The following is a 10,087-nucleotide window of genomic DNA, read 5'->3' as shown; positions in this document are numbered from 1 at the left end:
CAGAAACAGATCTACCAGCTACATGTCGTCATGGTGTGCTCCGCCACCCATTTGTTGAGACCAAGATGATATGAAATAAATTTTCCAGTTCGTCCGTAAAGCTACACTTAAATTAATTATCTAATGCGCAGCCGCCCACTGTGTTCAGTCTATCCGCTCACCTGTGTATAAGCACAGGTGAGCGGATACCTGTGCTACCTGGTGGCCGTTCGCTCTGAACCGGCCACCAGGCAGCAGCTCCGGGAGGAGAAAAGCCTACCATACTCCAAGCATCGCGCCAGTCATTTAAGGATGCTTATTGGTCCCCCGAAAATCAACAAAGACCCGGACCATTATCATCAATCAATAAAATCCTCCCAGGCCAAACTTGAAAACTGGACGTTATGCTGCTAACACTTAGCTTTCGTCAACAACTCAGGTGGAAGTGAGATCACTGCGCAGCGCAAGTAATAACCCAGCTGGAACATGGTGCGCTAAATAATAAAATATAACTGAACGACGCTTTGAGGCAGATAAATTTTCCTCAAGGAATTTTAATAATCAAGCTACGCAAATCACTCGAGGAATCGTTTCAGCCCAGTTATATTGTTTAGTTGCTACAGTTTTATCACATAGCGGCTCCACAGGTTCAGACGTTCACCACGGTCATTCAGTTTGAATCTAAAGTGCTACGAGACTGCAGCTGTCACGTTCGGCTTTTTAAACCTACGTTTCCCCATTTTGCTCCTCCTCACTGGGCTTTATGCTATGCTCTGTGGTTGGACACTAGGGGCCCAGCAGGTAACTGAGCTAATGGTCACACAGTGACTGAAGACAGCACTGCTGTCTCTTCATTCATTTCTATGGAGTTTGTGCGGTGTTAGACGTGCACAGACAGAAAGTTGAAACTTTTTCAACTTTTGTAGCTGTCGTCATCACTATCGAGTCATGGGGTTCAGCCTGAGTGGCGGAAAACTGAGAGTTGTAACTCCCTGGTTGTTAAGCCGTTACCAAGAAACCAATAAGGGAGGAGTAATCTGAAAATCTTAAACCATCAGCAATAAAACCAAAGCAGCAAAAGTTGTAGAGTACAACAGTTGTCTCATTGTCAATTTTTCTGACCGTTACTGTCCATACTCAGCTAGCCTGCCTTCAATACAGCTTGAAGGTTGGCTAATCGTGAAACAGTACTAATACAGTAAACTAAAAAAAAAATGTGCCCATTGCACACAGTATGTCTACCCTTAAACATTGCTCAGCCTTCTGGCATTACATCAGCACACTCATCCACAGCACATTTCACACTTGGACTAACTGAGCTACCATCTGATCATCACTGTGTTGGTCCTTTGAAACACATCAAGGATATAAAGATATTTGTGAGTTCTGATGGTGAGAGCAGTCTCCATAAACTGAAGTGGATCAGTGTACTTACAACACACCAAGTAGAATCTATAGCTTGTACTCACTGTTTTGGGTGAGTGCGCTCAGCAGGCAGTCCAGGCTGCTCTCCGTGCTGTCAGTGGTATTGTCTGTAGACGCCAGCTTCAGCTTCTCCAGCGCTTCCCTAAGGCTCTCTGAACACAAACACATCACTATTAGGACCACAGCGAGCAACCATCAGCCGCATATGCAACACCTTGGATTGTTTTGGCCAGTTTATCGCAGTGTGTGGGGTTTTCCTCGACTGGGAGCAAGAACACAGCCTGGTGAATGTGACAGATAGCCAATCAGAAAGCACGGATTCCCCTCCGTGCTTTCTGAGGGGAGAGCACGGAGGGGAATCCCAAACAGCTGACACGGCGCAACCCAAAGTCCGGTGTACATCGGACATGATATGTGGAAACAACATTAATGTTTATTCAACATTTCATGCAAAGAATTTCTGCATAAATGACAAGGAGAGTGGGAGTGAAATTGCTACCGCAATTGATATACCTGGTAACCTTTCAGCTGTTCATCGTTAACGTGACATAAATAGGTTGTTTACTCTAAATTCACATATGCTGTAGTGGATTTTTACGGGATTTTCTGTCTGAAATCTGAATGTCGGTGAGATAAATCGGTTTGTGTGTGGTATGTTGCTCTTGCCGTGTGGCTGGACACCACACACAGCACGACTGAAGCTGATCGAACCAGTTATACATTCGATTTTTTTTTTTCAGTTAGTGTGTCTCTCAGGTTTTGAAAATGGGCAGACAATCGGCTGACAATTCCAAAATTGTGTAGTGTGAACTGAGCATTACACAAAGGAAATGAGAAAGGGAGGGGTCAGTGGAGAGCCACTGGAGTAGAGCCTTTTTTCATTCAGTGTCATAAATAGAATGAGAAAAAAGCAGGAAGAAACGATAAAGACGATAAATTAAAATTAGGTCGATAATTTTCATTTATCGTGCAATTAATTGATTTATCACGACAGGCCTAAGTGCAATAGCTGTGTCATTTGGACCTCAACACAGAGGTCTCAGGAGAAGCTTAGGAGTTCCAACTGCCTACCCAATACAACTTAAATTAAAGCTGCAAGTAGCACTGGAGGCCCTTGAGGCTCAATGGCATGGCCCTGCTCTAATGATGACCGCAGGAGCTCCAGCAACGCTACCCACTCGCCACGTCATCGCTCTTGCGCAGTTCCTGCACCCATCCACTAGGTGATACACACTGATGTGTTCAGCAGTCCTTCCTGAAGATCTGGTGCGGATCAATTGATGCGGTAAGGAAATATAGATTATGGGCCTAGGGGCCGCAGTGGAGTCAAATTACAATTTAAGTCTATTGGGCTCTTTAGAGGTTATAGGTCAATCATATCAAGATTGGTGCAAATCAGATGATGCATGTATGATTTAGAGACAACCATATACATATGGCGAAGGATTAGAAATCGCCATTCAGCCATGCCCACGTACTCCTGCCAGCAGCTAGTGTTGAGAGGATTTACCATCATGATGTAGTAAAAAGAAGAAAAACTGGGAAAATGGTGACTTCTTGTTGAAAGGGGGTGTGGCTAAGGTGATGTCACCAATTGACCATATGAATGTGATTAACTCTAGTCTGTGATGACCCAAAACATTTGATGCATGTGGGAGCTTTTGTGTGGAAGTTATTCCACCTCGATGTTTCAAGGCGAATAGTCAGGTTTTGAGGGTTGGCCAGACCCACATACTTTAATGTACAAAAAAAGATTTTGATAACTTTTGACCTTCAATGCCTCAAGCCTGTGCTGACTGATTTTGAAGACCTCAAAAGCCTTAAGAGGAGTTCGTTCAGATACGACATGCATAAAAGAAACAAAATGGTAGCTTTGATACAAAGTGTCCAACTTCCCGATGGGCTTAGATCAGTTGTCCCCAACTCCCGGGCCGTGGACCAATTGGTACCGGACCGCACAACAAATAAATATTTCTGTTATGTATTATCTGAGTCTCGAGGATCTTTTATTTTGAAAATCCTTTAACCAAATTCTCTCAGTTACGTCTTGAGCGCCAACACTGAGCCCACAAGCAGCAAAATGAGTAAGAAACAGATCAGATGTTTTTGGATAGTTTCTTTGTGAAGGGGAAAAAGGCCCAGAGAAGAGACAGGAGAATGGATTTATCCCAGTATTCCCACATTCGCATATGTGGTGATTCCCACATTCCAAGCCCGATCTTGCATGATATGCGGCGACCAGCTAATGAGGCAACAAAACTTCAAACTGCTTTGCCACAAGCAACACTTTGGGTGTCATTGTTTCTCATCACTCCCAGATGTGACCGTCTCGTTTCTAAGAAACAAGCGCAGGGCTCCCATTAATTTGTCGTTATCGTGAGTTAAAATTTTCATGAAAATAAAATGTTTGTTCTTGTTGCGCATCTGAATCTTATTTTGAATGGATGTGTAAACGTTACCATAGCGACCAGAGTCAGAGAGCGTTAGGGCAGTGGTCGAGACGAGAGAGAGGAGTAGAGCTTATGAGTCTTAAGTCTGGTTCACACGGCACGATTTAAGAATTGTCTGCCGATTCTCCAAACCTCTGTGACCACACAGGAGCCAATACAAGTACAGCAGGTTCGATTGGTTCCTGTGTCCAGCCACACGGCAGGAGAAACACACCACACACGAACCAATTTCACTCACGAATATCCCGGTTCCAGAAGAAAATCCTGTAAAAAAAAGAAAAGGCGTTTGATAAAAGACAGAGAGAGCAGCCACTCTATTTGCTGCACTATGATTTGGAGGCGAGTTTCGTTTTTTCCGTAAACATTTTTCTTACACCATGTTTAGATTGTTTTCTGTTCTGTGGTTACATTTAGCCTCACCGCTTAATTATACGATTATGTTTTTACTGTTTTGATGTTTACATTGAAAACAATGGCCACAAAATAATGGATAAGTAGCCTACACTAATTTTAAAATCTTGCCGTGTGAACCAGGCTTTAGTACAAGATAATGTTGTGTTTTACAAGCCACAAATACAATGTACCTGCAATGCATGTGGCTAGTGTCAGCGTCAAGCCCTGACTGAATGAATAGCCTTGTCGTTATAACCTCACGTTAATGATGGATAGCTGAAAAGGTACCAGGTTTATTAACTACTAGTTTCGCTCCAGCTCCTCTCCTTTTCCTTTTCATTTCTTTTGATAGTCCTTGTACAAAATGTTGAATAAATGCTGTTACCTTCCACATATTATCTCTGATGTCCACTGGACTCTCGGTTGAGTGATGTCAGCTGTTTGAGATTTCCCTCCATGGTTACCTTACCAGGCTTTCTGACTGCCTGTCACATTAAACAGGCTGCGTTCTCGCTCCCGGAAGGGGAAAACCCCATACGCTGCGATAGTCGGGACAAGACAATTCAACATGCTGAATATGCCTGATTTTAGATCGGAGCAGTAACACACCACACAGTGCAGGATGATCGGCTACAATTATTGCAAGCGACAATCTTAGAACTAGGAACGTTCTAAGATTGTCATAAGGGGAAAATCATGGCAAAAAATTTAAATTGTCCCATGTGAACTAGGATTTTGTGGGCACACAAATATGCAGAAGTTTTGTCTGATAGTTCACCGCCCCCACCCACCTTTTTATCTCCGCAGTGATAAAAAGTTTGGGGACCACTGGTTTAGACCATATCTCCAAGAGACTTTTTTTTTAGGTCCTGACAAGATACACACGTGTATCGGATTTCATGACCGTTGGTCAAAGTTTGGCTTGGGGCTGGTTTATTACGGAGCGCTGAAAAGGAATTAGGCCACGCTCACCAAATACTGGACTGCAATATTTTTGCAGTCCAATATGGTGGGGAAGGATCGATCACAATGAATTTGGTGCAGCTCAGCTGAATATGTGGAATTTAGAGTCAAATGTATAGCAATGGCATCACTGTGATTTCGCCTCACTGCCATGGCCACACCCTCCACTGAAAACTCTTGGTGCTTCAAAGCAAAGATCAAAAGGTCTTGTGTCTGTCACCTTACACAAGACCATCTTGACTAAGTCAAGGGGGTCAGCTTTTGAGGCTTTCTAAACTAGGGGTGCACTGATTCCAGTTTTCTGGCCGCACCTGCTATTTCCCATTTTGTCTGGTACCGATTTATTTATTTATTTATTTTTTTGTCAGAAGAGTTACTAAAAAAAAAAAAAAGAAAAAGAAAAAAAAAGACAGTTCTTACATTGGCAACAGTGGGTTAGCATGATAAATCCTAGGAGAAAGTAGGAAAGGGGGATACATTTTGATGCCATAAATGTTATGCTGGTGATTTCTCAAAATATCAGTGAGAAGTCACCAGTGCTGTTTCAGTGCTATGATGAGCTCTGAGACTTGATTGAGATGTTCACAGACTTGATGAGCAACTATTTGTTTCAACAATATTAGCTAAGGAAGATCTGTGATGGACTGGCGTGCAAAGGGTGTAAGAAAACAGATGGATAGATAGATAAGGAAGATTAGATATAGGTCTGTAATTTAAATGTATACCAGAACACATGTCCATTGTCTTTCTTGCCATCTGAAAAAAGTTTATGCCAAAAGAACTGGATTGCATTTCTGTGGGTAGAGTTGAACATATGGCGTTCCCCTTGTGTTCAGTCATGATGAACAATTTTGGCAATTACTGAAAGTTGTGCTTTGCAAACTTGCACTTTTATTCCATTGTGGGAACAAGTGATATTGCCTATAGATTAAGAGCAACTTCTTCCAATAATCCAGGAAGGTTTGATGATGTATAGCTTATACCTGCATGTCAGAGCACGATTTAACAAGGTAAAAGTCATCAAGTGGCTCAAAATCCAAGCAGGTTTATTTTGAACTTATGGCCATTAAAGTCTCCAACTTTCAGCCCTAAAAAAGATTATGTGGTTGGTTCCATGGTGGCCCAAAAAGGTCAACAAAATGCAAAAGCCATAACATAACAGCAACCAAAAACCCACGATAGTTATGCTTCAAACAAAGTTATGCTTAAAAAGACGTATACAAAAATGGATTGCATGTGAAAAAACAGAAGTTATGCTAAAAACAACTTATACTAAAACTAAAATTGCGCTAAAAATGAAAGCTATGCTAAAAAACTGGAAGGTATGCTAAAATGGAAAGTATCGCCTTCTGGGATATTGTAAGTTTTCTAAAAGGAGGCAAACAAACAAAAGTCAACAAACTATGCACTAAGGAGACAAAGAATCATCAAAATGTTTTTTTCTTCTGCAGTATCCTATAACAAACCTCTTGTTTTCAGTGTATATACTGGCCATGATTTATGGTTTCTTTATACACAGCAGCCAATCAGTGACAAATTACTGTTTTGGTTATCAAATTGAGTGTTGATTTCAATTATAACCAAATTGAAATTTGTAGATTAGCTTATCACCTAAGCTAATCTACAACATTCAGTACAACAGCAAAAAGGTTAACAGCATAGGAAACTAAATGAAGCTCTGTTTTGTTTTAATTGATCTCCTCAGAACTATCCAGTAAGTTGGAATACTGCACTGCCTGAAAATTTGGTTCTCCTTTATTAAATTAAGTCCGTACTTAGCGAAACATCTCCTCATATACTTAAATTAAATATACAGCTCAAACCTGTAATATGACTGTAGATACTGACTCCTGCCATTTTATGACAGGTTATATCTTCAAAATCACAGTGTGATGTAATCGGTCTTGATGCCACACTGAAAAAGCCTGCAGCATGCCAGGGATTCAGAAACCTCCCCATACTCATCATCATCAGAAATCAGTGGAGGCCGTGGGAGCAGCAGAAACAGCATCAAAAGGTGGGCTGCTTGATCCTATTGCATAATTGCTGTGGGATGGAGAAGTGCCATCTTCTCCATCAACACCACGCTGCCATTTTACTAGTGAGCCCATTCTTTTCACGGCGGGCCCTCCAGGGACCAATGGGGCAAGCCACAACACACCTGTTTTGTCAACAGCACAACAAGCAAGAAAATAAGATGATGGAGATGCAGAAGCTACCCCACCCCGAGAAGGGTGCGCGCAGTTTCGCGCGTGCACAAATACGTTAGCCCCAGTCAGCTCTTCTTCCTATGACCGAACAATCACTACGGTGGCAAAACCTAGGGTCCCACCCAGGCTGCTGTGTGACAGAACCTTCTCGTGTGATAAACATGTTATGTTTCCATTGAATGAAGACAGTTTTTGCTAACTCAGCTCACAGTGAGGGTGTTCGGTTAGCAATTTACTCACCCATCTCAGCAGGCTGTCGCTCCAGAAATCCAACAGAGAGTTTTAAAACCAAGCCGTAGCAGCCAGAGGCCCCTCTTTCCGCCTGGATCCGGGTTCAGGCAGCAGCTTGATGTAAAGCTAGCTTATGGAGCCGGAAGAGTAGCTCAAGCAGCGGCCGAGATTTCCCTTTCGGATAGACGCTGCCGTACCGGCCTGTGTTCCGGAAACGATCAGGTTATCGCTGCTTACTTCCTCTCATGCCCACACCAACAGTGGCTGATATCAGGAAATCCTACCAATAGGACAACACAGAGGCACTCGTGCTCACTGATCGGCGATTCCCTGAAATACTGCCTCACTCTGACATGGATTCGTCAAGATATGAGTTAGCTCGAGAAGCCAACTTCCGCTCTCATCCTTCAAAATAAAACAACTTGATTTACAAAGTTCTCACCCCTAGATGGCGGTAGAACTTCAAAAATGCGGACTAATGACTGGGTTATAGTTTTCAGTGCAGTTAAACTAAGATCGTACTTAACGACGAAGTAGTAGGGCCATACTAAGAAAGAAAAAAAACTAAACATGTTTAGTTTCATCAATGTGTAAAGACTACAATCAGGACAGGATTTAGGAGGGTGTGATCCCCTCAGCTTGAGCCAAGGTGCAGGGCCCACTTAATGTGCAACTGCTTCTACAGTTGCACATTGATATGCACACACACAGATATATTTTTTATATATATGTATATATATATAAAATTCCAATTCCCTTCTCACCCTCCGCGGGTGGTCTCTTTCATCCTCTGAGCTCAGGTCCTCTACCAGAGGCCTGGGAGCTTGAGGGTTCTGCGCAGTATCTTGGCTGTGCCTAGAACTGCACATTTCTGGACTGAGATGTCTAATGTTGTTCCTATATATTGCTTCTTTGTGTACTTTGGAGTTTTTGTGCTGATTAATATTTTTGAGAAGTGATAAAAGCTAGTAGCTCTTGAATTGCTACAAAATAGAGCTGTATTTCCTTCAGCCCACTGGCTGCAATGTTGAACCTTGAGATGCCATGAGACCTAAATTGTGAACATCATGGCATGGAGTGCATCCCAGTTTTCCATGTCTGGCATATAACCATTCATTTTAGCTTTTAAACTGGTTCTATTGATCCTGTGTCCAGACAGAGGGATAATCAGTAGCCCAGCATCATGACCTGTTTGTTCTGAAGATCCTCCAGCTTCCACTTCTCTTCCTAACATGGCGCCTCTTCACCCTGACTCTCATACTGACAGGAGGAACCACAGAGCTCTGTTAGGTTAAAGCTCATCTTCTGAAGTTGGGATATTTTTCCTTCAACAGGTTCCAGAGGAATCACCTCAAACCAGATGCTGGACTGGATTTTATTTCACTGTCATTTGTGAATGTTGGAGCCTCATTTTCGACAGTGGAGCTATAAAGGTTGAAAAGGGTTATATTGGAGAAAATCTCAACATCAATATTTCCACTAAATAAGAGGCAAAAAAAAAGGTTTGATAAAGGAAAAGCCTCTCAGACTCTGAGCCCGGCAGCACCAAACTATTTTTTTATATTAGACAATTAATTTAATTTCACATAATTATTGCGGTAGAAGCCATTTGTTTGTTAAATACTTAATGAAACATATTTGCCGTGTTTGTTTGTTGTGAATGACGTATAGTCACAAAGACCGAGGTAATTAGTCCAAGTTTTCTATTTATTAACTGATTAAGTCGTGTTTTGGATTGTTCTTGAAAAACTGATCAGTCACGGCTGATTAGTGGGCGCAATCACAGCTGCACAGTGAACCCATTAATTTTTTACAGCAGACTGTCGCTCCCCTCTCTTGCAGATACTGCGTATACCTGCTAAATCTTTTAGGGGTACGCAATACCCTACCGTACCCCCCTACTCCCACTGCTGCTAGCTGGAGACTAAAGCTAGCTCTGCTTTTTTAAGTTCACATTGACTGCATGCCAGCAGAGCAGTTGCATTACTTTTCTGTGACTTTTTCTGTTTTCTTGCTCTTTAAAGTATTCTGTTGTGTGCTTAGAGTCACAGAAACCCATTTCAAAGCATCACTGACTTTACCATCACTGATGGAGGATAAATCAGCCACTTTAGATGTACTCACCACTTGGAGCTGGTTTTCAAAGTGCAATATGGAGAAGAATCATTTCTGATATTTGTAAAGTTGTTTCGATGCTTTAAAATTAACATCCATATTTTGACAGCTCCCTGCTTCTTGTTCAGCCGAGTAAACTCACACAAACTCATCAGTTTTTACCCAAACCACAGGATCAATACTGGACGGATTATCCATTGTTGCACACAGGGCTGGCCCAAGCCTCCATGGGGCCCTAAGCGAAAATTGGTGTTGAGGCCCTCTAGTTCTACTTACAATGTAGACTGGCTGCAATCAGCAGTCCAATCATTAGATCATTCA

General features: G+C 42.3%; 1 long non-coding RNA gene across 1 annotated transcript; it reads right to left on the bottom strand.

Moving 5' to 3' along the window:
- Positions 1-1,448: 1,448 nt before the first annotated feature.
- LOC107835220 (uncharacterized) lies at positions 1,449-8,028 on the bottom strand. The gene is made up of 2 exons (XR_001661047.1): positions 7,661-8,028; positions 1,449-1,556 (listed from the first exon to the last, which is right to left on the bottom strand). It is a non-coding gene; the product is annotated as an uncharacterized LOC107835220 (long non-coding RNA).
- Positions 8,029-10,087: the final 2,059 nt, after the last annotated feature.

The sequence above is a fragment of the Poecilia formosa genome, unplaced genomic scaffold, assembly GCF_000485575.1.
Source record: "Poecilia formosa unplaced genomic scaffold, Poecilia_formosa-5.1.2 Scaffold1260, whole genome shotgun sequence".
Lineage (NCBI taxonomy): Eukaryota > Metazoa > Chordata > Actinopteri > Cyprinodontiformes > Poeciliidae > Poecilia > Poecilia formosa.
Note: the sequence above shows the minus strand (reverse complement) of the source record. Positions and strands in the feature narration are given on the sequence as shown.